We start from the raw sequence: 25431 nt of genomic DNA on the forward strand, positions 1-25431 counted from the left end.
TCTGGGTCCTTGAACTTGGACTAGGCAGCAGTTGCATATTAGTTTTTTTAAGCATAACCTTGAATATTCCGCCAATGTAGTTTGTTTTATTGATATCAACTTGCATGTAAATGTACAAAGTCACATGAAAAATTACAATAAAATCGCTCTAAGGATACAGGGGAAACAGAATTCAAAAACATCAACAGCAATCAATATAAGATATATCCTCAGTACTATCTATACAATTCAAAATATGGACGTGCGTGGTGTACATCAAAATTTGCCGAGAACCTACCAAAAAACCATTAAAGTTCAAAAGCCCGCAACATCTAGAGATGGTTCCTGTTGTTGGGTGGCGAACAGACGGTGGCGTCTTCTGTGCTCATCAATCAGGTTCGATGCTGGTTCGAAGACTTATTCTGGAGTTCACAAATGTCAGATTGTCCGATACACTCACTCGCTTACTGGACTGCGCGAGCTCCACTCGATACTCTCGAGCTAGCTGGCTTATGGCACTAGCGACTTTTGGTATTTTTTCAACAGGAACTTTCCCCATGATTTTCCATACCCCGTCCACTTGTGCATCAATTTTGATCGCATTCATGCCACAGTTCTCCGTTCTAGCCGCTTCTTTCTGGACCTCTGTCAGCACATCCTGGTAACGCTTTTCAAAAGTCGACCCTTTCAGACAAGAAGCCCACAGGGCTTATAAGAAATTCTCCTCCATTAACTTATCAAATATCAATGACTACACAATTGTGATATAAGTAACGAACAATAACAAATGATGAAATAAACACAAGACACAAACATATAACGAAAAATTGATTACTGATGATATATTAGTAAAAGATTTCTCTTTCAAATCAAAGTCTAACGGTGACAGTTCTCCGCCGTTCTTGCATTTCTTTCTGGACCTCTGTCAGCACATCCTGGTTACGCTTTTCAAAGGTCGACCTTTTCAGCTTGATGATTTGAGCCTCACAACTCACGTCTTCATCACTGCATGTGAGGGCGAAGTGTTTTGTCGCGAACTGTTGATGGCAGCCATGCGCGAGACTTGCTGACGGTTCTGTTGTGTGCAGCTCTTTAATTGCTTTATCGTCCGGAACGATACACACGTCACAAATATGAAATATCCGCCATTTTAATACTACAAAGCTGTATTTCGGTTTACAACGGGAAACGATAGTCTGTATGAAGGATTGACATCACTTAAAACAATCTGGACCTCAATGCCTCGTCCCCCTCTGCCTCACTTTGTTCTAAGGTGCGGTTTTACTGCGTTGTAATATCCCAGGAAATGTGGTTGTCATTCTTTATCGGCAGATGGACAGAACCTAGATTCGGTCCTCTATTGCAATGAAAAGGACACAGGTTCTCATATTGAACAGAATTTCAACTGTGGTTCCGCTAATAGGTTGATTACGGTCAACAAACCAGAACTTCGTAGTTGCATCATAATCTGGCATCGAACACCACTCAGCCTTTACAATCACTTTAAGATACACAAAATCAGACTGATTACTCAGCCAGTGTGTTCAAAGGAAGGTAATCCTCTGCGTCAAAGTGGTTTGAAGGCAGTTTTTGGTCATGTAACCAGAATGCCTCGATACGTCCAAGCCAGGAGTACCAGGTTTCACCATTCTCCTAAACGGCATTATAATTTGCCGTACTTTCTGGATTGTCCTCCTTGAACTTGTCGAAAAGGTTCCCTGTTAGCGAAAAAATCCATGAATAGAAAAATCCGATTTAGATCGCAGCGAGTCAGCGGGGTCGTCGTGTCCAAAAGGATCTCCAGCTCTGTCATCCTGAACTCACTCAGCTCTTCTGCTTCCACGGCTGAAATGTTGGAACTCGCTTCATCTTGACTGTCGAAACTGGAAATAGCAAATGAAATAAATGTAGTTGTCAGTTCCTTTCCATCAACGATATATTTGCTTTCTCATGAAAGTTAAAACGGAATTGTTTAATCCACCATTTCAAGGAGTAACACTAACCTCCGGTTTCTACAGCCCTCGGTTCGTTCCTCAGGGTCTGGTGTATTCTTAAGTATTCTCTCGGGTTTTGTCTTCTTCCACTACACGCTGTACCTCTTCACGGTAGAATATATTAAAAACGAAAATTACATGTTAAAGAATCTTCTGCTAGAACAACATCGCTTACAAATCAGTAGCAGTCTACTACAAAACACCATTACCTGGATATTATCAAGTATACTGTATATACAGTGCAAGATTAAAAGGACATAATCATAACATATATACAGATTGCTAACTTAATTATAACTACTAAAAAACTGGTTGAGATCTATGAATATTTTCGTTAAGAGTCAATGGTTTTAATGGTCGATGAGTATCAGATCATTGACAGTCCCTTAAAACTTTAAAAAGGCCATCTACCAGTTTTTCACTGGTTTGCGTATTTGGCAGGAGACTTTGTGATTCGTTTGATTGTGAAAACGTTCCGTTCCTCACTTTCAGCCATGAGGGAACTGATCGCATCGCTGCACTGCAATCCTATATGCCATTGGAGTGCTCTTATGGAATGGTAGTACGATCCCTAGAGGCCCGGTTTGAGATTTTTTTCGTTCTTGGGAAAGCATTCTCTCATCATTAGGTCGTGTTGGAATACAGCGTTGGTCGGTAGATGGTGGTGGTTTTGAAGTCGTCAGCAGCTGCATAGCAGAGTCGTTGAACTTCAGCCAGACAGCATGCCAGCACCTCTGATGTGGTCTTAGCGCGGACGAGCCGCTCAGGACTCACACCAGACAGAGTCGTTGGGCTAAGTCTCATCTCACCTCTGTATCAAAAATTTAAAAAATCAGTACTCAGTACACTCTTGCATTACTCGGAGTGAGAGTGTCATCGTCAATGCTCCGCCATTGTTGTCTGTCTTGGGTAACCCACACCTCGCTTACAGTAGATCTGGACTACTGCTTAAATTTAACAGCAGTGTGAGGAGTCAGCCCTGCCAGGAATAGAAAATAAGATTATCAAATGGAGGTCAACTTACAGGGAGTGATGTTGAAGCCGTGAAGTATGCATCTGATGAATCCGATGCATCGTAGAAATCTTCTGTATCGGTATCTGTATACATTGGTTCTAGGGAAGGAAGAAGCAGATGCATGAGTTAATGAATCGAACTAAACTTGAATGAATGAATCAAATGCAGGAATTTGTGAATGAATGGATGGATGGATGAAACCCTTTCTTCGCTTCTACAAGGATTACTACTTAGAACTACCGCACACACCCAAAGGGAAACCCTCTCTTTCGGGGCATGTACAGACCCCAATAGAGAGGTAAAGGTAATTTGCTGTGTGCGGGCCAACCTTCGGATGACCTCCCTTTGTATCAGTAGCCCTGACAACCCTCATGTGGTGTTCGGTCATAAGTCAGGAGGTTTTTCAAAGTTCAAGAATAATATTAGAGTTATATATGTCCCAATTCCAAACTGGAAAAATGTCCAGTAAAATTGTCCTCAAAGTTAATGGACATATTTTGACCAACAAAAGGGAAAGAGTTGTACAGTGTTTAGAACCACCATGTACACTATGAGGGATGTCAGGGCGACCTTAGGACTTATAGTGAGTGCTGTAGGGAGCCTGGGGTCTACTTAGAACTACCGCACACACCCAAAGGGAAACCCTCTCTTTCGGGGCATGTACAGACCCCAATAGAGAGGTAAAGGTAATTTGCTGTGTGCGGGCCAACCTTCGGATGGCCTCCCTTTGTATCAGTAGCCCTGACAACCCTCATGGTGGTGTTCGGTCTCCTATTTCATACGGCAACTTTCAACAAAGGCAGATGGAACTGCTTCGTTTCTACAAGGACTTCTACTTAGAACTACCGCACACACCCAAAGGGAAACCCTCTCTTTTGGGACATGTACAGACCCTTATAGAGAGGTAAAGGTAATTTGCTGTGTCATAACAAAGTAATTGATATATATATTTATATATATATATATATGTTATGTTTTTAGCAAGGATCTTGAACTTCTTAGTTACTCCAGTGTAGAATAAGACTGCTGAGGAAGTCACTTCACTACTCTCAAGTGGGATACCAGCTCTCACTGACAGACTAGAGTCCTTGTCGGACAATAGCCTTCAATTTGGGTTGAACAGAGACTTTGTATTGCGGGCCACCTTCGGATGGCCTCCCTTTGTATCAGTAGCCCTGACAACCCTCATGTGTGGTGTTCGGTCCCCCATTTCATACGGCAACTTTCAACAAAGACAGATGGAACTGCTTCGTTTCTACAAGGACTTCTACTTTGTATCAGTCCATCACTGCTGTTTGAAATGTTGCACTAAATTTGTTTGTGGCACTCCTAAAGACTTACTGATCTTAACTAGTTAGCGACTATTGAATGTCCATGGCATTTATGTTAATGGTGTTAATGGGCTGTTGGATGGAGTTTAGTTTCCAACACAGATTAAAGAACGTTGAGAGAAAAGCAATTCCATAGCATGCCAGGACGTCTGGTGTGGTCTTAGCGCGGACGAGCCGCTCAGGACTCACACCATAGTGCTGTAGGGAGCCTGGGGTCCTCAGTCTAGAGGAATTCAATAGCAGCGCGAAGATTTTCAATCGCTTCGTTTCTACAAGGACTTTGTAACGTCCTTGGTTTCTCTTGCTCTTCTTATATCAATGGCTTGGTAGTTAGGAGAACAATTTTTCACCGGTGAATACAAAAATTGTCGAGGTCTTCATTTCTTGTTTGCTGATGTATAAGTATAGACAGTTTCAGCTAACAGTATTTTGAAGTTTTTCCCTGGAGTTCATTTTAGCCTTTACATGAGGTAACAAGAGGGGCCAGCACCTCTGATGTGGTCTTAGCGCGGTCGAGCCGCTCAGGACTCACACCAGAGACTCCATTACCAATGGTCTACAGACAACTAGAAATGTCTAAATAGTTGGTGTCCTTTGTTGTTGGCAGTTTTCTAAGCTTCGTCAGTCTGCGGTGAGAAATCCAAAAAATAATGTAAGCAAAGTTTCTGGTATGTCCACGTTCCGCTCTACCAGGAACTGTTTGATGTCGTTACAGAGGTGAAACTTGGCGGAGTCCCACACAAGCAGTCGGCGGGAGTTGTCATCACGAACGGGGAAGGTATACCTGGCTTACTCGATACAGCCGGCCTCGTCGTTCCAGGCGCTGGGTTGGACCCAGACCGGGAACTTACAGCTTAATCAAACTGAGTGCCACTGCTTTGGAACCACACTTATTAAGTTTCGCATACACTTGTGTAATCTCTTCTGCTGTGGGGTGCCTGTCCTCTGCTACCTCAGTCTTCTCATGTGATGGCGGGACACTGTCCTCTGCTACAGCAGTCTTCTCACATGATGGCGGGACACTGTCCTCTGCTACAGCAGTCTTCTCACCTGATGGAGGGGCACTGTCCTCTGCTACAGCAGTCTTCTCACGTGATGGCGGGACACTGTCCTGTTCTACCTCAGTCTCCTCATGTGATGGCAGGGCACTGTCGTGTGATGTGGGAGTGAAGGAGTCAATTTTGTGGTCAAGTTTTTCCTTCAGTCTTTTTGCTGAGGTGAAGTTAATATCTCTCACTCTTGCATAATGAACTGCCTTGGCATATGTGGGAAGAATCCAGGAACATATAACTTGTGTACATGCCAGGTTCCCATTGATCCTTGTCCAGCATTCGATATAGAATAGCACACTGGCAATATGTGAGCAGGATTCACCCAGCCCAGCTTTGCAGTGACAGTGTGCAGAGATGACGGCTCCATCTGTCTGGACTATCAGCCATACGTCAGCAGGGGCGTCGTTCATTCGCTGAGAATGCCGAACTTTTGCCACCACCACATACTTCCCAGCAATGATCTTCACTTCTGCGACAAATCCGGACACCACATGGTTATACGCCTCCAAAATTTTGTAGTTTTTAAACTGGTCATTAGTGTAATGACTTGTCTGAAGGACAAGGTAACTGAACAAGTCTGACTGTTCCACAGGTGGCAAACATTGACGGTCAAACTGATGACTCGGAACAGTCACTGGGTCTATGTCGATGATAGTAATTTTCTCAATGTATCGACGCTTGACCCGGCTTTCCAAACTCAAGGCATACTCTGACAGAACTGGTACGTTCCTGGTATGGGGAGAGGCCGGTAACATCTTAATTCAGCACCTAAAAAAAGGAGTAAAAGAAAGTTTCATCAGATACAGAATGATAGACTTAATATCACTTTACACAGTCCAGGTACATGTATAATGCAAGATGGACAGTTGTGTGGCCAAGTTGTTTTGGAGCCACACGGGAAACTAAGGAACTGTGCACACACACAGGACACACATGCACAGTTAATATTCTTCTTTTTGTCAGTCAGCCCAAGTCAGTCATTCAATCAGGCAGCCCCACAAAATATTACAGATCTTAGCATAGTAAAATTACCGTCAAAATTTTTAAATTCCTACTGACACTTGTCCCAATCAACCAAATGTCCTGGGGGATGTTACTCCGAAAAAGATTCAAACTTACCGGCAAGCCTACAACACAGGGCTTGTGTCACGCCACGTAAACAAACGCCCCCCTCCCCCATTGCAACACCGAGAAACCTCTGACAAACAATCAAAATTCAGCCGTCCAAATACTGTTTTATTTACATCCAAAACGATAACATGCTACTATGTGCAATTGTTATGGGATTTCATCCACCAGGAGTTAGTATTTGGAGTTTTAAAAAGTTAAAATAGATTCTGAAACTGAAAGCGTAACCCTAGCCGCAGCGAAACCGAAACGTATTACGTAATTACACAAACAAAATCGCCCGCGGCCATCCTTTCGAAACGGTGAAAAATATGCAATCTATATGACAAACATTGACGTTAAATCACCTTAGCAATATGCTCTACACAATACAGACATTTGTATCGCTGTATTTTACCAAGGAGAAGCAAGACTTACCACTGAAGTTGACCCTCTCTGGCTGCGTTGTCTTTGTTGTGAAATTCGATCGAAGTGACACGCGCGGGTTTGAAAAGGGCACAAATATGGCGGATGCCCATATTTGGAAAACCCGTGACGTCACGTGAAAGCCGAGAATAGACGTTAAGATAACGAAAATAGAACGTTTGAGCACCCGTAGATATTACGTAAAGTGACTTAACGCGTGACAAAACGGAACCTTAAATCATACTTTAAGAACGCTTAAAGAGTGGTTTAAGTATACAGTTCATATCGTATTTTATGACTTCAGCCGGCCTACATAACCTGTATTTACTGCCGACCGAGCACATCAGGGGAGTTTTCGAAAAGCTGAATTGGGAGACTACTTCAGGCTGTTGTTCTTTACTCGTACCATCAAAGCGTGGAATGAACTAGAGCCTGGTGTGGTGGAGGCGGGGTCTCTTCCCGTCTCTTGTGATTTATCTTGCGAATGTCTGGCACTTCTTTTACTAACTTAAGTGGACTTAACTTATTAACAGAGGCACAGCTAATCTACGTGTTATATTTTGCTAACTTCGTACTTAGACTTTGTTATTCTCTAGCTAGTGAAAAGACTACGAAATAGAAGACCCTGTGGACTAGGGTTACAGTGGACGTTATGTCGGACGAGGGGGACGTCGAAGAAGACGGAAGTCCAGTTTAGCTGGTGAAGCCTCCGGCCGTCAGAAGCGTGGAGCTCACCGCCCTCCACGTCGTCCTGCAGGCAAGACTGGAGGCGGAAAAGTACGCGACAACACACACGATATTGCATAAACAGAATAGTTTATGGCATGGTGTCAATCAACACGGGTGGCGCAATGAAATGCTGCGCGAAAACGAGGCTCAACACGGGTTTCGCAATGGATGATGGGTATTACAAGGTGAAAGGTCATTACGCGGCAAATTCGACGTCGTCTGCTGCTACACGTCCGATCTTGCCACCACGTCCTGTGGCGACGTACATGTACATCACTCTGTACGTACATAGTGATCACTGCGTGCGATTAGTGTCCTGTGACGACGTGCCGAGTAATCATACGATTATCTGCTGGTAAGCTTTAAGTTAAGAGATTTTGACGAGACTTACAAAGTTATATTGGCAATAGACCCCTTTCCAAATACCGCGGCCATTTTGAATCCAGGGCGCGCGCACGTGATTCGAGCGCGGGAAAAGTGAAGACTCGGTAAGTCCACACGCCAGCGGTAAGGCGTCCCCAATAGAAACCAGCGTTGAGTCATCTTCGGCGGTGTGATGTTCTCCTTCTCGGTGAAATCCATCGATATATTTGCATGGCACAAGTAGATGATATTGTTGTGGACACTTGGACTAGATATCGGCCAGTAAAATTGTGAATTTCTGCTACTTTTCCATAGTTTCTGCCGGGATGTTGAACGCGCGCTACAGTGATAGAATGCTAATATGTTTACACCGCGTGCTTGTAGTTTCCCTAATAATGTTAGCTAAAGTCGAGAAAAATCCCACAAAACATACACTTTTCGGATCATTTTAGCTTGGTTTAGGTATGAATATAACTCTTGAGCCTTTTGGCTGTCGTGACAATGCCAACATCATCTTGAAATTACGTTGGTTTGAGGGAGGGTTTTGTTTTCTGTGCAGCGTTACATCGACTTCGCTCAGCAATATTTGACATTTCCGTTGAATGCAATCCCACAAAAAAAAGACGTGAAAATATAGACTTGAGTTCAATGTCCTTTTGGGTACAAATTCGGCAGCATTCCGGCGGCTTTTTGACGATCTTTTCGGATGCCAAGAATTTAGGCTTGAGGACTCCAAGTACGTGAGTGAAGTTGTGTTTTCCATTCTATCTGACGTTTCTTTAAATCATTTTGCGCGGCAATATTTCAGATATCTGTTGGCCGGATGGAACCCAAAAAACGTTAGATAATATTGACTTGAGGACTGAAGGACCTCCGGCCGATATTTTTCCTTTTGTTGTGGGGTTTCATCCTGTGGAAATCTAAGATATTTCCGCAAAACGTCAGATAGAATGGAATACACACCGTCACTCACGTACTTAGAGTCCTCAAGCCTAAATACTTGGCATCCGAAAAGATCGTCAAAAAGCCGCCGGAATGCTGCCATATTTAAGTACATTGAACTCAAGTCTAGGCCTATATTTTCCCGTTTTTTGTGTGTGTGGGATTGCATTCAGCGGAAATGTCAAATATTGCTGAGCGAAGTCGATGTAACGCTGCACAGAAAACACGCCCCTCCCTCAAACTAACGTAATTTCAAGATTATGTTGGCATTGTCACAACAGCCAAAAGGCTCAAGAGTTATATTCATACCTAAACGAAGCTAAAATGATCCGAAAAGTGTATGTTTTGTGGGTTTTTTCTCGACTTTAGCCAACATTATTAGGGAAATTACAAGCACGCGGTGTAAACATATCAGCATTTTATCACTGTAGCGCGCGTTCAACATCCCGGCAGAAACTGTGGAAAAGTAGCAGAAATTCACAATTTCACTGGCCGATATCTAGTCCAAGTGTCCACAACAATATCATCTACTTGTGCCATGCAAATATATCGATGGATTTCACCGAGAAGGAGAACATCTCACCGCCGAAGATGACTCAACGCTGGTTTCTATTGGGGACGCCTTACCGCCGGCTTGGTCTTACCGGGTGTTGACTTTTCCCGCGCTCGAATCACGTGCGCGCGCCCTGGATTCAAAATGGCCGCGGTATTTGGAAAGGGGTCTATTACAAACAACGTATGTTTCTTGTTGTTGTCTGTAGTACATGTATTGGTATAACAAACAACAAGTAACGTTATCATGTGGCCTCCCCTATCTGTGTGTGATAACTATTTCAAGTTTCTATCATATGAAAGAAAACGTGACAAGAATGTATAGTAAACTTTATTACAATTTCATATGTAACGTATGCTTCAGAGATAATGTAAACTAAAATGGAAAGACTTCATTTATGAGGTCTATTCATATCAAGTGCCATATCTGACAAGGTAACACAGATGTTCAGAAAGCAGCAACTTATATATTCACTGTAAAATCACTGCACTTTTATCATTAAAGATCACATTATGTTAACTGCACTGTCTGTCATTATCATCTCTCTTTCTATAATTATCATCTATCTATCTAATATCTATCTATCTCTCTATCTATCTATCTAGTTATATATGTGTATAGTTTTCATCAATGGCACAATCTGCTCACTGAATTCGATACTCACAATACACCACTCATTTGTAATGTTAACATCAAGACATGCACGAGTGATTTTCAAGTATTTCTAAATAATACCTAAGGTCAAACTGTTATCAAAATTTTCATGGATCATTGTCACTTTGTCCAATATCGAAACAGAATAAAAGCTGAAAGCCACACTTCATTCTACTTCTAGAATATGAAAGCCGGTTCTCATACTGACATCCTTGAACTGTTCATAACACCAAAATACAGCCTTGTCATTAACCCACACATTACATAAAAAGTGGGATCATTCGTCTTCCACTGTCTTGGAAAAAAAAGCCAAACCCAATAAGTTACAACTTAGTGTCAGTTGTTAAAAGTAGAGTAGTCATATGTTATATTGTTCATCATTGTCTGTCCATCCACCCCGTGTTACATGTATATCTACATGTACTTGCAAGTAGCCTACGGGCAGGAATTTTCAATAAACTTTCAAGTAACAACAATACCAGTACCATTAATACATTATTAATATGGGTGAAAAAATACATCCTACTGATAGTATTGCACAGCAAACCATCCAAAGTCGAACTCCCAGCTATTCATTCCTCACGCCAAGTATAAATTAAGGTTTGGAAGAAATAAAGTAATACAGAGAAAGACCTGACAGCATAATTTTGCTTGTCCTAAAACTGAAAATGCTTTTGGTATATGGGAAGTGATCAAATGCAGCACAAGTTACAACAATAATTGTACAAATCTACAGATACATCTACGTCAATATGTCATCTGCTGAGGACACTGCATCAGAGAGTGAATTCTTGTCAGCAGTTCCAGAGGACTCAGCACCTCATCCCATCGCTACATTCCACTTTCCGGGAGTGACGACACATCGTCTGCTGTCTTTTTTGTATCATTTAAGTTTGGAACGTAAGAATGAGTTGGCCGGTTTTTTAGTTAACAATGCCGAAAGCAACACATCTGTAAGAGAGTCATGTCACACATTTGTTTCGACTTTGCAGCAGCATTTTGAATCATGTCATAACCTTGCCTGTAGGATTCCGAAGCGTTGTCAGAGACAGCGAGATATTGTTTTGGAAGAACAGTTTGCTTTGTTGCGATGTGATGCACATATCCAGAAGAGCTGGTTCTCTACTTTCAAATGTTGTCATAACGGTACCTCCTCATCTGTGACTCTCTCTTCTGTATCTGATGCTTCTCTCTGCTCTGATCACTGCAATGCTGAACCTCTACATTGTGATACTGATGATGTTTCTGGCTCATCTGTGACTCTCTCCTGTAGATCTGCACAAGTCTCTAAAGCTTCTCTATGCTCTGATCACTCCTATGCTGTACCTTTCCATAGCGATACTGAGCCATCTGACCACACATATGCTTCTTCATCTTCAACTACTGCTGCCAGTTCCACTATACATAAGAATGCTTCCTGCAATCTGCACACAGTTTTGCCCTCTTTTCAACCCCTTTCTTCAAGCGTTACTTCTTCGATGTCTCAAGTCCCTGATGAAACACTGCTTGGCGATGACTTTCCTTTTTCTCCTCATGAAGTACATCTTCTTCTGAACTTAGTGCTTCAACATCTCTGGACAACTCGATTCATCTCTACTCCTGCCAAAACCACTTCCACCACTCCTTCACTAGAGGCCCCTGTCTCTCTTCCTTTGCTGTCTCCATCTGAAGAAAAGATAAGAGAGTATCACAGTGGGTGTGTATTGAAGTCAGTAAGGGATGACATTAAGGTTCCAGATGGCACAAGTGCCCTGCAGACATCTGTAACAGATCATACTGTCTGTCATGCTACAAACAGTTCTGTAATGTCGATTTTGGAGAAGTTATGTGTAGTTGTAAAGGAGGATGGTAAGTATGTTGTTAAGGTAGACCCTTCTGTAGTTGAGTTCTTTTTGATCCTGGAGATTCTGGTAAGTAGAATATTAAAGTATGATAACATGTCTACTAATATTATGAATGAAGTCATGTCAAAGTTGAGTCATTCTAAGTATCTGCGTGAACAGTATTTCAAAATGTTACATGCATGCTCTGTGTCTGATCAACAGCTGTCCACCAAAGTTGCCTTTCTCCAAAAACTTGTCTTCACCTTCCTGAAGTCAAAACAGAGACGTGTGAGGCAACAATACGATCTGATGCCCGCAAAATCTAGTATGGCTTTAAGGCAGGCAACACATTCTGGTAGTAAAAATGTTCAGTCTAAAGGTAGTAACAGTAAGGTAGGTACTAAGCGGAAATCGTCTTCGTCTTCTTGTACTATTCATGGCATGATTGCAACCCTTGTGTCAGATGGAAAATGTCAAGAGGCCCTTGCTCATCTAGACCTTCTTTTCACTTCAGATAGTCCAGACCATTTGCAGACTATTGTTCAGCAGCTGACTTGTGTCATTTTACGTTCTTTGATTTCAGCTCTGGGCAAGACTCCACCAAATAAAAAAGATAGTCAGGTTGCAATGTTGCTCTCAATACTAAGCGATAGAAAAAATGTATCTCCATAATCAGTAACCAATTTGTTTGTCTCGTCTGCTTCTTTCAACCTGTGTACCTGCTTGAATTTCTTCTCTGAACGTAATATATTATATTATAGAGAATATACTACAGGGCTTGACATATATTCTCTATTTACAAACATGCAAGACTACTATTTACAGCATTCATGTATCGAGACTTTACAAAATTTTACTTCACAATTGTATGTTAATATTGACCTTCAAAAGTACAGTTTCCAAGGTTTTCACCTGCAAGTGCAGTCACCTAACACCTAATTTCATTTTGATACATCACCCCTGTATTGTGATAGGTCATACTGTACCTTGATGGTACTTTTACAGCATACCTTTCTTCATAAAAACAATTATAGACCACGTAGAACAATATAATATAGGCAATCAATTGTTTTGTAAGAGATCCATGGAAGAACCTCAGAATTATCATTTTTTTTCCTTTCAAGCGCTTTACAGTCATAGACATTCTACTGACATGAAAGCAGACATAATGGATACTCTCTAACTGATTTGTATATTTGTGAAACTTATAATCCTCTTGGCAGATTGAATTACTCATTTTGCAGTCCCTCTTTGTACAATGTAACTGTACAGTATACATGACAATGAAAGTCTAGATAGAACCATTTCCTGTGCCAAATATCTGCATCAATTTACCTTTGTAAAGTGTAAAAAAATGTGAACATTCCCAAAGCTATTGCAAATGGAGTAACCCTTTCAGTGTCCTTCCTGAAAAGAACACAACTTTCACCTGTTCTTCACTTCGCTGTCCATTGTTGCTTGAATTTTGAAGTGAGAAACAAAATATGTTCCAAGAATTATTTTGTATTACAGAACAGCCTTACACATTTATTTTTGACAGACTTCTTAGCCACTGAAATGTTGTTATTGCTGAATAAAATTATTTGTGAAACTTGAACCGTTTCCTTTTTTTCTTGTCATAAGTGATAGTTGTTTAAATAGTGTCCTACATGTGCCTCATAGGATAAACAAGTCATTAATCCTTACAATAAGGAATAAAAAATGACCACTGGAAATAAGGCTAACACATTGGACAAAGTGACATGGCAACTTGTATATAAAAGTACATACACATGTACATGTACACTACACACAGTGAAATAAGAGTGGACATTAACATCATTTGTTCCAGGATAACAATGGCTGGACGTGGACGGAAAAGTATCTTCTGGAAAGACCTTACGGAAGGATGTCCACAGTTGGTGGGCAGGGAGCTTTACCTCAGCTTTGGGTTGTCAGCACCTGAACGAAAGTTTGTACTGCTGAATGAAGGGAACATCAAAGATTGTCACACACAGATCACATTTGACAACAGAAAAGAATGGCTTGACAACCTTGCAGCCACTGTCCCTGAAGTTAAGAGTCCAGCATTTGCCAGGGTTAATCTGCGTGACTACACATATACACTTCCAAGAAGGTCTGGATGGAGATTGGATGCAGTTATGAAGTACATCAGAATGAATAAGAATAAAACCATCAATGTAGACATGTTCTTTCAGTCTGCTAGTTGTACACAGCCTCATGCACGTGGACGTCCAAAAAAACATAAGCTTCCGCTGAACAGTTGTAACACTGCTGAGAACAGTCTCAGTACTCCTGATAAGAGTTGTTACACTGCTGACAACAGTCCCAATCCTGATGACAAGAGTTCCAACACTGCTGAGTCCTGTGCCAAATCACAACATGCAGTTAAGTCAATGAAGGAAAAGGAGAGAAAAGGCAATGAAAGTGCAACACAATCCCATTGTAGTGCAGGGAGTGACAAAGCTGAAACGTGTGAAATGAACATCAATACAGATCTCCCACAGGTATCCCCTAATGTTGGCTCTGAGTCAACTCTGTGTCCTGATGGTGCATGGTTCCAGGGGGGTGAGTTATTGTCACCTGATGAGCTTGTGCTGTATGGGTTATTGTATGTCAAAGGTACTCAGGCAGTGTATGGGAAGAAGCCAGCACATGACCCTTTCTCACCAAAAGTTGCATCAGCTGCAAATCGCTTTACTGAAACAAATAAGTACAGTGCAGAAGGAATTAAGACCTACTTGTCCTTCGCACCATGTCAGTCTAACAAATGTCAAGTTGGACGGTTCAAAGGTAAGGTAAGATGGACATACTTTAAGTCAGAACTGCTCCAGTTTGTTGAAAAGCAAGGTGAAAACCTGAAGCGTCTGTTAAAAGGAGCAGATAATGTTGATGTAGCAGGCATGCGGGATACAGCTGCCAGCATCTGCGAGGAAAACAGAACTGTACACATGGGCCCTCCTGGTCCAGCACACACATCATACACCTTGCAGTCCCTGCAGAAGGAGTGGACAGATCTGCTTAAGAACCAGTGGGAAAATTGGAAAATAAGAGGTTCAGATTCAGAGGTTGTGTTCCACTGGATATCACCCCCAGATTCAACATCTGTGTTCAATAGAACTGCACATTACACAGGACATGACCTGGACATTACAGATCCAGGGAAAGACGGTAAATCACGAATCTTGGGATTGGTTGCCCCACACGGTTTCTCATGAGACACATTTGGAAACAATTCTTCAGTTTTTCCAAGATGGGGTAGTCTGCAATGGTTGTAGCTATGACAAATATAGAGATGTACTTGAAAGCCCTGACAGTATACGTATTTTAAAAGGAAAAGATGGTCAGATCAGTGCTACAGTAGAATGTTATCTTGGCGAACAGAAATGCATAAGAAGTCAGGACTGTGTATTATTTTTCCCGAATGTCTGTAATGATCCAAGTATTGCAAGTGGTCACAGTAACATCTGTCCTGTGTGTAAGAGGCAAGATGCTACATTTAGGGGTATGCTATCTCGATTTAATGCCCATAAATCAAAGCCTGACTCTTTACAAACTTCCAATATCTCCCGAGGGAATCTTTAGAAAAACAGCTCAAAGAAGCAAAACTAGAGGTCACTACTTTACGAAAGAATTATGAAAAGCTGCAGGAAAAGACAAAGTCTATGGCATTCTGTTCAGAACATGAAGACAAAGATATGCGGTATATTTTCAGTAATTTGTACAAAGGCATTAACAATGTTAAGGATCAACAATATAACGCAACATGTAGATGGGATGACTGTAATGTGAGTTTTTCATCTATTTCTGATCTTAATGTACATCTTTCTTCATGTCATATAGAACCTTGTGATACGAACATAGGTACTGTAAGCGTGAATACTCTTGTCTTTGGAATGATTGTAAACATAAAGCCTTTTCGAGTCTCAAACTTTTGAAGTCTCACCTAACTGAACATACAGGCTTAGAATCTGATAAGTTTATCATGATTATGTTGGCTGATCAGGCAAAGGCCCTTGTAACTCCTAAACGACAGATGCGCTGGCACCCACTTGTCATCCGCTGGTGTCTTCGTCATTACCAGTCTAGGTCTAAGTATGACGCCTTTTCTAAGTCTGGTTTTCTGAGATTGCCTAGTGGCCGTACTTTAAGAGATTATAAAAACTTTTCTGTTTCGTCTAGTGAGTGGCACCCTTCCTATATGCAAAGAATGAAGGATACTTTTAAAACTAAGAATATAAAACCGCACGGCACTATAGTAATGTTAGCGTTTGATGAAGTTAAAATCAAAGAGGGCCTGGTATGGGAGCCAAACAGCAATAAGCTTGTAGGATTTGTAGACTTAGATGATGTACCGATAGATTTGTCAACTGTTCCACCTGTATCCAATGTATCATGTCACCAGAATGTCGCTACACATGTAATGCAGTTTATGTTCAAGAGTTTATTTGCACCGGCCATTTTCTTTTCCGGTTGCATATTTTTTGACTAAAGGTTTGACAGGAGTACAGATTAACCATATGTTTTGGACTGGAGTTGGTTTGTTAAATGATTTTGGTTTTCACACTTTACTTTCTGTATGTGACGGTGCTTCACCTAACCGTGCTTTTATTAGAATGAACTGTGGTGAGGGCGGTCATGTGTGTCACAACCCTTTAAGTTCAGGTCCTCTTTTTTTCATGTCTGACCCTCCACACCTGATGAAGAAGCTGAGGAACAATCTGCACAGCAGTGGACATGAGCATTATAACACTAGATGTTTACAATTTGATGGTAAAAATATGATTTGGAAACATGTACAGTCAGTTTTTGACAGAGACAGAAAACGTCCACTTGCTTTGACTAGATTAACTAAACAACATGTCTATTTAGACAATTGGGCTAAGATGCGAGTGAACCTGTCTGTGCATACATTGTCCTCAGCTGTTCAACAGGAAATGCATGAGCATGAAAATTCTGCTACTATGTCCACTCAAATATATATTTCTAACTGTAATGATCTGTGGACAGTTTGTGATAGTAATTTGCCTTTGAACCATTGTGATGACTCAAGATTGATTATGTTAAAGAATGTACAGAGATGGTTCTTGTCCTGGAGAACAAGTCTTCAGGCTCAGTTTCATGCAAAATCAGTCGTTGCCAAACATTTTATCGCATGGCAAACATTTGAAGATCTAAATTTGACAATCAATACTTATTTAAGTTTGATTTCTTATATGTCTTCCCCTCAGTTCCAGTCTATTTATCCCGGTGTTTATGTTCTACCAAAGAGGTTGAGTCAGGATTGTGTTGAGAATTTCTTTTCCTTACAGAGGGCTGCAGGAGGGGGGAATACAAATATGACTGGGTATATGTATGGTTATAATGTTCAAAATATTGTTTCCACAAGTACATGCAAGGCAGACCTCAAGTCTAATACTTCAGGTCCGGTCAATCTGGAGGAAATGGCCTGTTCTGTTTTACCGAAGCGCAGAAAAACTGAGAATAACAGTGATGCTGTGTTATGGCCAGTAATCTTGTAGAAAATATCTCTTGTGCTATTTCACATGGCTCGAAATAGTGGGTGCATGTGCACCTGTGTGCTACCAAAATTGGAGCTGTGCACCTCATTTTTGACTGTGGGGCGCACCATGGCCAGTGCACCTCAATATTTTTTTGTACTCTATAGGGTAACGGTTCTCTTGTACACTACTATACAGAATATTTCTGAGATTTAAGTATAAAAAAATATAACCTTTTGTTGTACCTTATTTCATGTATCAGAAAAAACCAATACAACCTTTATTTCATAGACATGTAGTCTCCAAGCAGACCTACGGGTTGGCAAAGACCGTATCCAACAGGCAGAAGGATTTTTCATAGCCAACCCAAGGTCTGCTACAACTCAAACAGGGCGGAGCATTTCTATTCAATAAAGGTGCCGCTGCCCCTCCTCGTTGTAATGCTAACAGCCGTACGAATGTCCGGGGTACTAATCTTTTTATGACCAAGCCCAGTCACCCGCGCACGTCCCAGTGGGAGGTTCGCGCCTTGGTTGAGCCTAGTAAAAAGCTCTCACAATAGCAGTTTCTTTCACCCATCGGCGATATTTGTGGCATCATGGAAAACCGTTCTTACAAAAACATTCGTAGACAATGTTTACTGTTTCGGGTTCAAGCCACTATTACTAGAGATCAACAGCAAGATTCCACGTGACCACATGGCGGGAATTGCCCTTACAGTTCCGACGTAACTGGTCAAAATTGATCGCATTTTGTGACGATTGAAGCAGTTTTGGTAGCGATCTTCGTAACAGATTGATTTTGAAAAAGAGACCAAGTCTTTTCTGTTGGCAACATTAAGTTTATTTTTCCTGGGAAGTTTAATTTTCGCGGTAAAGCCCTGCCCAAGTGAACGGCCTCTCAGTCGCGGCCTGGAGGTGTCAGCCCGGCATGGCGCCGCACGGGGACAGAGAGTAATAAACTCACTTACAGAAGCACAGTTTGATTAGGTAACAATTAGATGTTAATAGCCTTTGTTCAGACCGACTTGTTCCAGACCTTAGATTGTACTATAAGCTCATACTTCCAGTTGGATACGGTCTTTGCAATCTATTGGGTCTGGTTGGAGACTAAGACATGTACTGCTTGCTTGAAATTTGAAATATGGTTAGAATTACAGATTAATTCTAAGAGAGGCAGTAGTGTCAAACTAATGGCTTGTTGACAATCGTTTTTTTTTATGTGTTGCAGTCAAATTTTTTTTCTGTGCACCTAATTTTTTGGGTTGGGTGCACCAGTGCACCTATTTTTGACAAAAGAAGTTCGAGCCCTGTTTCATGATATCATTTACTAGTCTAATACATTCATTCATCATGGCTCCTTCAAAGTAGTGTAAAAATTTCCGAAAGTTAGCTCTCTTTCTACTTGCTGACAACAATTTGATATACTGCATATGAATTTCATACCATTCTATAAATAGAAATGTATACGCAAATCTCTTGAAGCACCCCATCAAGTAATTTATCTTCTCAAAATATTGTATTGGTTGTCATGATTATTTCTATATGGTCACGCACATGACAAATTTGTCAATGTGGCAGCATTTCAAATGTTCATTATGGCACTGGCATATTTAAAAAGGGACAATATATACAGTGCCCTTTTACTTAATCTTCTTGAGCAGAGTGATTACAAACTGTGAAGTTTAATTTGAGGTCGTACATTGTGTACAAATAGTCTACCTTAAGCTTTGAAGAGGTTACTTCTGAATGTGTTCATACGTGTATGACTGTGGTATACACTAAATGGGCCTGAAATAGAAAAATAAAGTGTTACAAAACTGAAAAAAAATACAGTGTGCTATTAGTACGATATACGTGTAAGTTAAAAGTGCAAACTTGATCATGATAGTGAAGGACATTCATCATCTGTTTACTGTTGCACAATACATACGTACCACTTGTACACAATGGGGTCTTTATCCGTTTGACGACGACAGCTTTTCTCATCCCTCTGTAGTCGCATGTGTCCTCATGTAGCTGTCAAGTCCTATTTTGCCATGGAAGTTGGAACCGCCTGTTAGTGTGGGCAGGAAAGTAATGTGCATTACTAAGTTAATTGGATTTATACTTTGGAATTCCTGGCTAAGGTAATTATCTAATGTTAACAGTACCACCAATATTAATTAATATGACTACCATGGACTTCTGAAAACATGTAAGATATGCTCTGAATGTAGTATGATACTAAATCTGTTTGTACTTTGTTCTTGTATATGATATTACTTTAAATAAATACATTGATTATCACTATAAAATCAATAATGATTCATCATGTATCACTTTTTGATGTTAACATCTCCAAGTAGTAGTAGTAATAGTGGATCCAAACCCTTTTCCCATATACTTAGGTATAAGGAAATATATTCTCTCCCTTTCGCATAAACCAAAAAGTGAATTTTTCTTTCCACTGAGTCAAAAGTTAACATAATATCTTCACACATATCATAATTTTACACATACAGGCCAGTATATGAAACAAAGGAAACAGTAGTATGGGAATATTTGAAGAAGCTAAGGAATATGTCAACATGCTTTATCACATATACTGTACATGTAGTTGTGTAAACAAGTTCACATCCCCCCTGGAGGGATATACATGTACAAGTAGTAGTGAAGTCATGATTGTTTATTGTTTATTTTTATTTTACCAGGGGAGTCATGTCGCCAGCTGGCGTTTTTCAATGAGCCCTGGGGGGAAATCCCCAAACAAAGTTTTTTACATAAAATAACAAGTAACAATACATAATGTGAAGTAAAATTGATATGAAACCAAAGTAACTTAGATAACATATCAAACAAAACATAATATTACCAAATATATACATTAACATCATATACTAGTGACAAAATATAATGGAATGAAATGAAATCAGGTTGAATTTGCATATCAATGTTGACATAATGTGAAATCATATTAATAAATGAGTGAACCAAAAATATATTTACATAAGAGATAACCGAAATTTAAACACTAGTTGATTTCTCTTGTATATTGTATATATAGTTTTGAAAGCACCGATAGATGTTGCATCTCTTACTTGTAGTGGCAGTGAGTTCCATAGGACCGCGCCAGAGAAAGAGAACGATCTTTTCTTGTACTGTAGGCGTGCTTTTGGTAGTTGAAGCCCCCCCTGTGTGCTGAAACGGGTGTTGTGTGTATGGGTATGGGCAGAAGTTGTGAAAAGTTGGGACATGTGTGGTGGTGATAGGTCATTTAGTGCTTTGTACATTAAGACGGCCTTAGCTCTTTTGTGGTGCCTCTCTACAGTGGTCCAACCTAGTAAATTCAGAACGGTTGCGCTGGGAGTGTGGCGGTCGCACCCTAACACTACTCTGCCTGCTCTGTTCTGCAACTTCTGGAGTTTATCTAAGCACCCCTTACCTCCCTGGTCCCAGACACTGCTGCAGTATTGGATGTGGGGGAGAAACAATGTATTATAGATTACCAGCAGAGCTTGCCTGTTCAAGTATGGACTGAGGCATTTCATAATTCCAATTGTCCGAGCTAGTTTCTTGGAGACAAGTAGAAAGTGGTCATTCCATAATAGGGCATTGTCAATGACAACTCATAGATACTTAAACGTGTCGACTTGTTCCAAATCTGTATTAGCTAGAGTAAGTTGTAAGTGCTGGTCAGAGGCTCTGGATCTTTGAGAGGCAACCAGCATAGATTTACACTTGGTAGGGTTTAAAGAGAGCTTATTGGCGATAAACCACTGAACTAGCCGGGTAGAGTCTTGCTGGATTGTTTCCTGTATTGTTTGTATTCTATTGTGTGCGAAGTATAAAATGGTATCGTCTGCATACATGGCTACTTTACATGACCGTATGCAGTTAGGCAAATCATTGATGTACACAATGAAAAGGAGGGGTCCAAGAATGGACCCCTGCGGAACGCCACAGGTCACATGAGATGTTTCGGACAAAGCTGAGTTGAGACAAGTACGCTGCAACCTCCCAGTTAAGTAAGATGTGAACCATCTACATGACACATCGTAGGCTTTCAGTTTACTCAACATGCTGTCATGGTTTAGGGTATCAAAGGCCCTGGACAGGTCACAGAAGATCACCCCGGTTTTTTGTTTTTTGTCTATTGATTCAATCCAGTCCTCAGTTACAAAATGCAGGGCAGTCTCACAAGAATGGCGCTTTCTGAAGCCTGACTGGCATTGTGAGAGGAGTCGGAACTGGTTAAGGTAGCCGTATAACTGGTTGTGAACAGTCCGTTCTAGTATTTTGGAAATACCAGGCAGGACAGACACTGGGCGATAGTTACTTGGCATGGTCTTGTCCCCTTTCTTGTGGATGGGCAAGACTTTGGCAATCTTCCACTTTGCTGGGAACTCTCCTGTGGTCAGAGACTTGTTGAAAAGCTTTGTAAGCGATGGGGCAAGGATTTGTGCTCCTGCTTTCAGGAGTCTATTATCAATACTGTCCATGCCAGTGGCCTTTTTTATATTCAGAGTTGATAACTGTTCAGTGACAGCCTCTACTGTAACTGGTATGAAACTGAAGGTGCTGTTTGTCTCTTTCACAAACTGTGTTGGTGAAAAGGGTGAGACGGCCCTAGTGAATGTGCTACATAGGTCCTGTATGATTTTATGAAAGAAATCATTGAAAGTTTCAGCCATCCCTTTGTTGTCAGACATACCCTGCCCTTCGTGTTCCAGATATGTAACAGTGTTTGATGTCTTGGTTGGTAGTAATGTACGTATGGCCTTCCAAACCCCAGCCTGGCCTCCTTCTTAACCTTTACTGATTGAGCTGCATGCTCTTTTTTAGCCTGACGGCATAAGTAATTATCTCCATGACTCCATGAAAAATGGAGATATTGTTTTAGGTGTGTCTGTGTGTGTGTTTGTCTGTTTGTGTTTCCGCACTACTATAGTCAGCATAACTCAGGAACCTCTTGATGGATTACGATGATATTTGGTATGTGGGCAGGTGTTGTGAAGCCGAAGTTCAAGGTCGATTTTGGGCCCCCTGGTATGTGACCTTGGTACTGCAGCGGAACTTCAATTTTTGTATCTTTTGACCTGGACGTGCTGTGGTCTTGATTTTTGGGTGGCAGATAGCTTGTGATGTAACAAAGAAGTGGTGTAGGTTTGGGCCCCCTAGCAGCTTCCTCTGGAACTGCAGGGGCGTTTTTGTAAAAATCTTCTAAGGAGAATAACTGAACAAAGGAACAACCGATTTCCATGATATTTAGTACGTAGGTAGCTTAGATAGAGATATACACAATGAGATGCAAATTATGCTAATTGGGAATTAATTTGCATAGCTAATGAGGAAAACCTATAATTGCAGTGTTTTCCATTATCAGACTCAAATACATGTAACGTATGTAGTTTATGGAAAGTGGAGCATCAACAGATACCGATTATGCAAATAAATTCCTAATTTGCATAATTAATGCAAAACACCATATTTCATCTAATTGGAAAATTATAGGATTGTCAATATGATACTTAGTATGCAGGTAGCTTAGATAGAGATATACACAATGAAGTGCAAATTATGCTAATTGTGACTTAATTTGCATAGCCGATGAGGAAAATCTATACTTGCAGTTATTTCCATTATCAGACTCAAATACATGTTACATTTGTAGTTTATGGAAAGTGGAGCATCAACAGATACCAATTATGCAAATAAATTCCTAATTTGCATAATCAATGCAAAACACCATATTTCATCTAATTGGAAAATTATAGGATTGTCAATATGATACTTAGTATGCAGGTAGCTTAGATAGAGATATACACAATGAAGTGCAAATTATGCTAATTGTGACTTAATTTGCATAGCTGATGAGGAAAATCTATACTTGCAGTTTTTTCCATTATCAGACTCAAATACATGTAACATTTGTAGTTTATGGAAAGTGGAGCATCAACAGATACCAATCATGCAAATAAATTCATTATTTGCATAATCAATGCAAAACACCATAATTCATCTAATTAAAAAATTATAGACCTGTCAATATTGCAACATATGTAAGTTAGATAAAGGTGTTTATGACCAAGCATATCTTATGCAAATGTGTAAGTTATTTGCATGAATAGAATTGTTCATGGAGATATGAGGTCGTGGAACTCTTGTTCACATTGTTTTTCATTGCCTTGTAGTCAGTCATGTCGCTTGGACTACCAGACATACACATGAGAGTACATACAGGTGAAAAACCCTACAAATGTAACCAGTGTGACTATGCTGCAGCACAAAAATCCAATTTAAACCAACACATGGCTAAGCACACTTGAGGGAAACCCTATATTTGCGGATGAACGGTTGAAATGAAACCCTACAAACGTGAATTGTTTAACTTCGTGACTGCCCGACTGCACATTTTTGATCACTTTTGCCAAAGAATCATGGGAAGGTAACAAAAGTGACATTGTTGAAATCTTAACATGATGAGCACTACGTGAGAGAAAATACCGGTTACAATACTCGGAACATTCTACAAATGTGGCAAGTACATTAGCCCATCAAGCCTTTGTCATAAGGAAAATTACAGATTGGTGACAAAGGCACCGGTGTCCAACTGTGACGCTTAGCTTGTAGTCTAGCTGCTGTTACTTACGCCTCATGACCCGAGACGTTAGTCGTTTGCATTAAGGAGAATGTCGGAGTTTCTTTGCACGAGTAAGTGGTCGAACCTCAAACTGAGGACGAGGCATGGCGCTTTTTCCGTTAGCTTGTAATCAACCTCACATGTATATTCTATGCCGTACCTTTGTATCTTTGAAGAAAAAAAATGAAGGCATTAATGCACAATTTCCCCGTTTGAATGGAAATTTATTTCAGTTCTACAATCACAACACAGCGATGGAGCTAGACATACATGTGGCACTTCTTCTTTACAATAGAATGCAAAATGCCATTGTGTAATGGTATAGGTAATATGATATAACTAGCTTTTGCCGCGTCACGAACCGACGAAGACAGTGTGTACACCGAAGGTTGGTTATACTTAACTTTGAAGAAAGATATAGATGTTAAATGTAGTTTCTTCCATTTGGTTGCGATTATAAAAAAAAAACAGAAGAAAACCTGATCTCTTTTATTTTTCTTGAAAGATGAGAAATAGGGGCTAGGCAGGGAAGGTGAAAATAAAATCCGCGAACATTTCAAAATGTACAGTTACCTATTCTTTCCGCGCAGCGATTGACTCATCCATATGAAGCTATGAGGTAGTGCCTGGAGTCGCGCGGCGATGTGATTCATGCCTATTTGTGACAAAAAGGGGGCGGGTGGGCGGGAAGGTCTTCGTGTATTCACCGACCCTCGTCTTGCTCCGTATCATTCCTCCCGTCACCCCTCCCCACCACCTATGGTACCTATCGCTGGGTCACCAGGCTATGCGGATGAGTCTGTCGCTTCAGCGGAGTAAACAGTCAGTTTTCGCCTTATATAGATTGGGTATATGAATCAGCCAATCACAGCGCAGGAAAGATAGTTACCTATTCTTTCCGCGCAGCGATTGACTCATCCATATGAAGCTATGGGGTAGTGCCTTACGTCGCGCTCCTCCTTTTCCTTCACAACCTATTTTCCATTTGTTTTTCCCCTTTCCCTATTTTCTCTTTCTTCCCAATCTCATATTTCCCAATCTCATCTTTCTATTACCTATTAACTGTTCCTTCTCCCCTTTTCCCTATCTTCATTTCTTTATCTTCCCTACTTAACATATGTCCCGGTCGTTATATTCAACCAACAACCAGAGTACATCTGGACACTTAAGACGCATGTGACAACATTCTTTATTTCATCTCCCCAATCTCATATATATATATATCATCACTATCCGGCCCAATTTCATCTATCCTGAGAGTCAAACACTGACTCAACTGCAACACTTTATTGTTCACACAATTTCACATGGTACAACACAATGTCTGATTCATATCATCAC

At 40.8% G+C, this 25431-nt stretch overlaps 1 long non-coding RNA gene across 1 annotated transcript; it reads right to left on the reverse strand.

Annotated features, from left to right (window-relative positions):
* Positions 1-10151: 10151 nt before the first annotated feature.
* Positions 10152-20079, reverse strand: LOC136432328 (uncharacterized). The gene is made up of 2 exons (XR_010755514.1): positions 19406-20079; positions 10152-11810 (listed from the first exon to the last, which is right to left on the reverse strand). It is a non-coding gene; the product is annotated as an uncharacterized lncRNA (long non-coding RNA).
* Positions 20080-25431: the final 5352 nt, after the last annotated feature.

The sequence above is a fragment of the Branchiostoma lanceolatum genome, chromosome 4 (genome assembly GCF_035083965.1).
Source record: "Branchiostoma lanceolatum isolate klBraLanc5 chromosome 4, klBraLanc5.hap2, whole genome shotgun sequence".
NCBI lineage: Eukaryota > Metazoa > Chordata > Leptocardii > Amphioxiformes > Branchiostomatidae > Branchiostoma > Branchiostoma lanceolatum.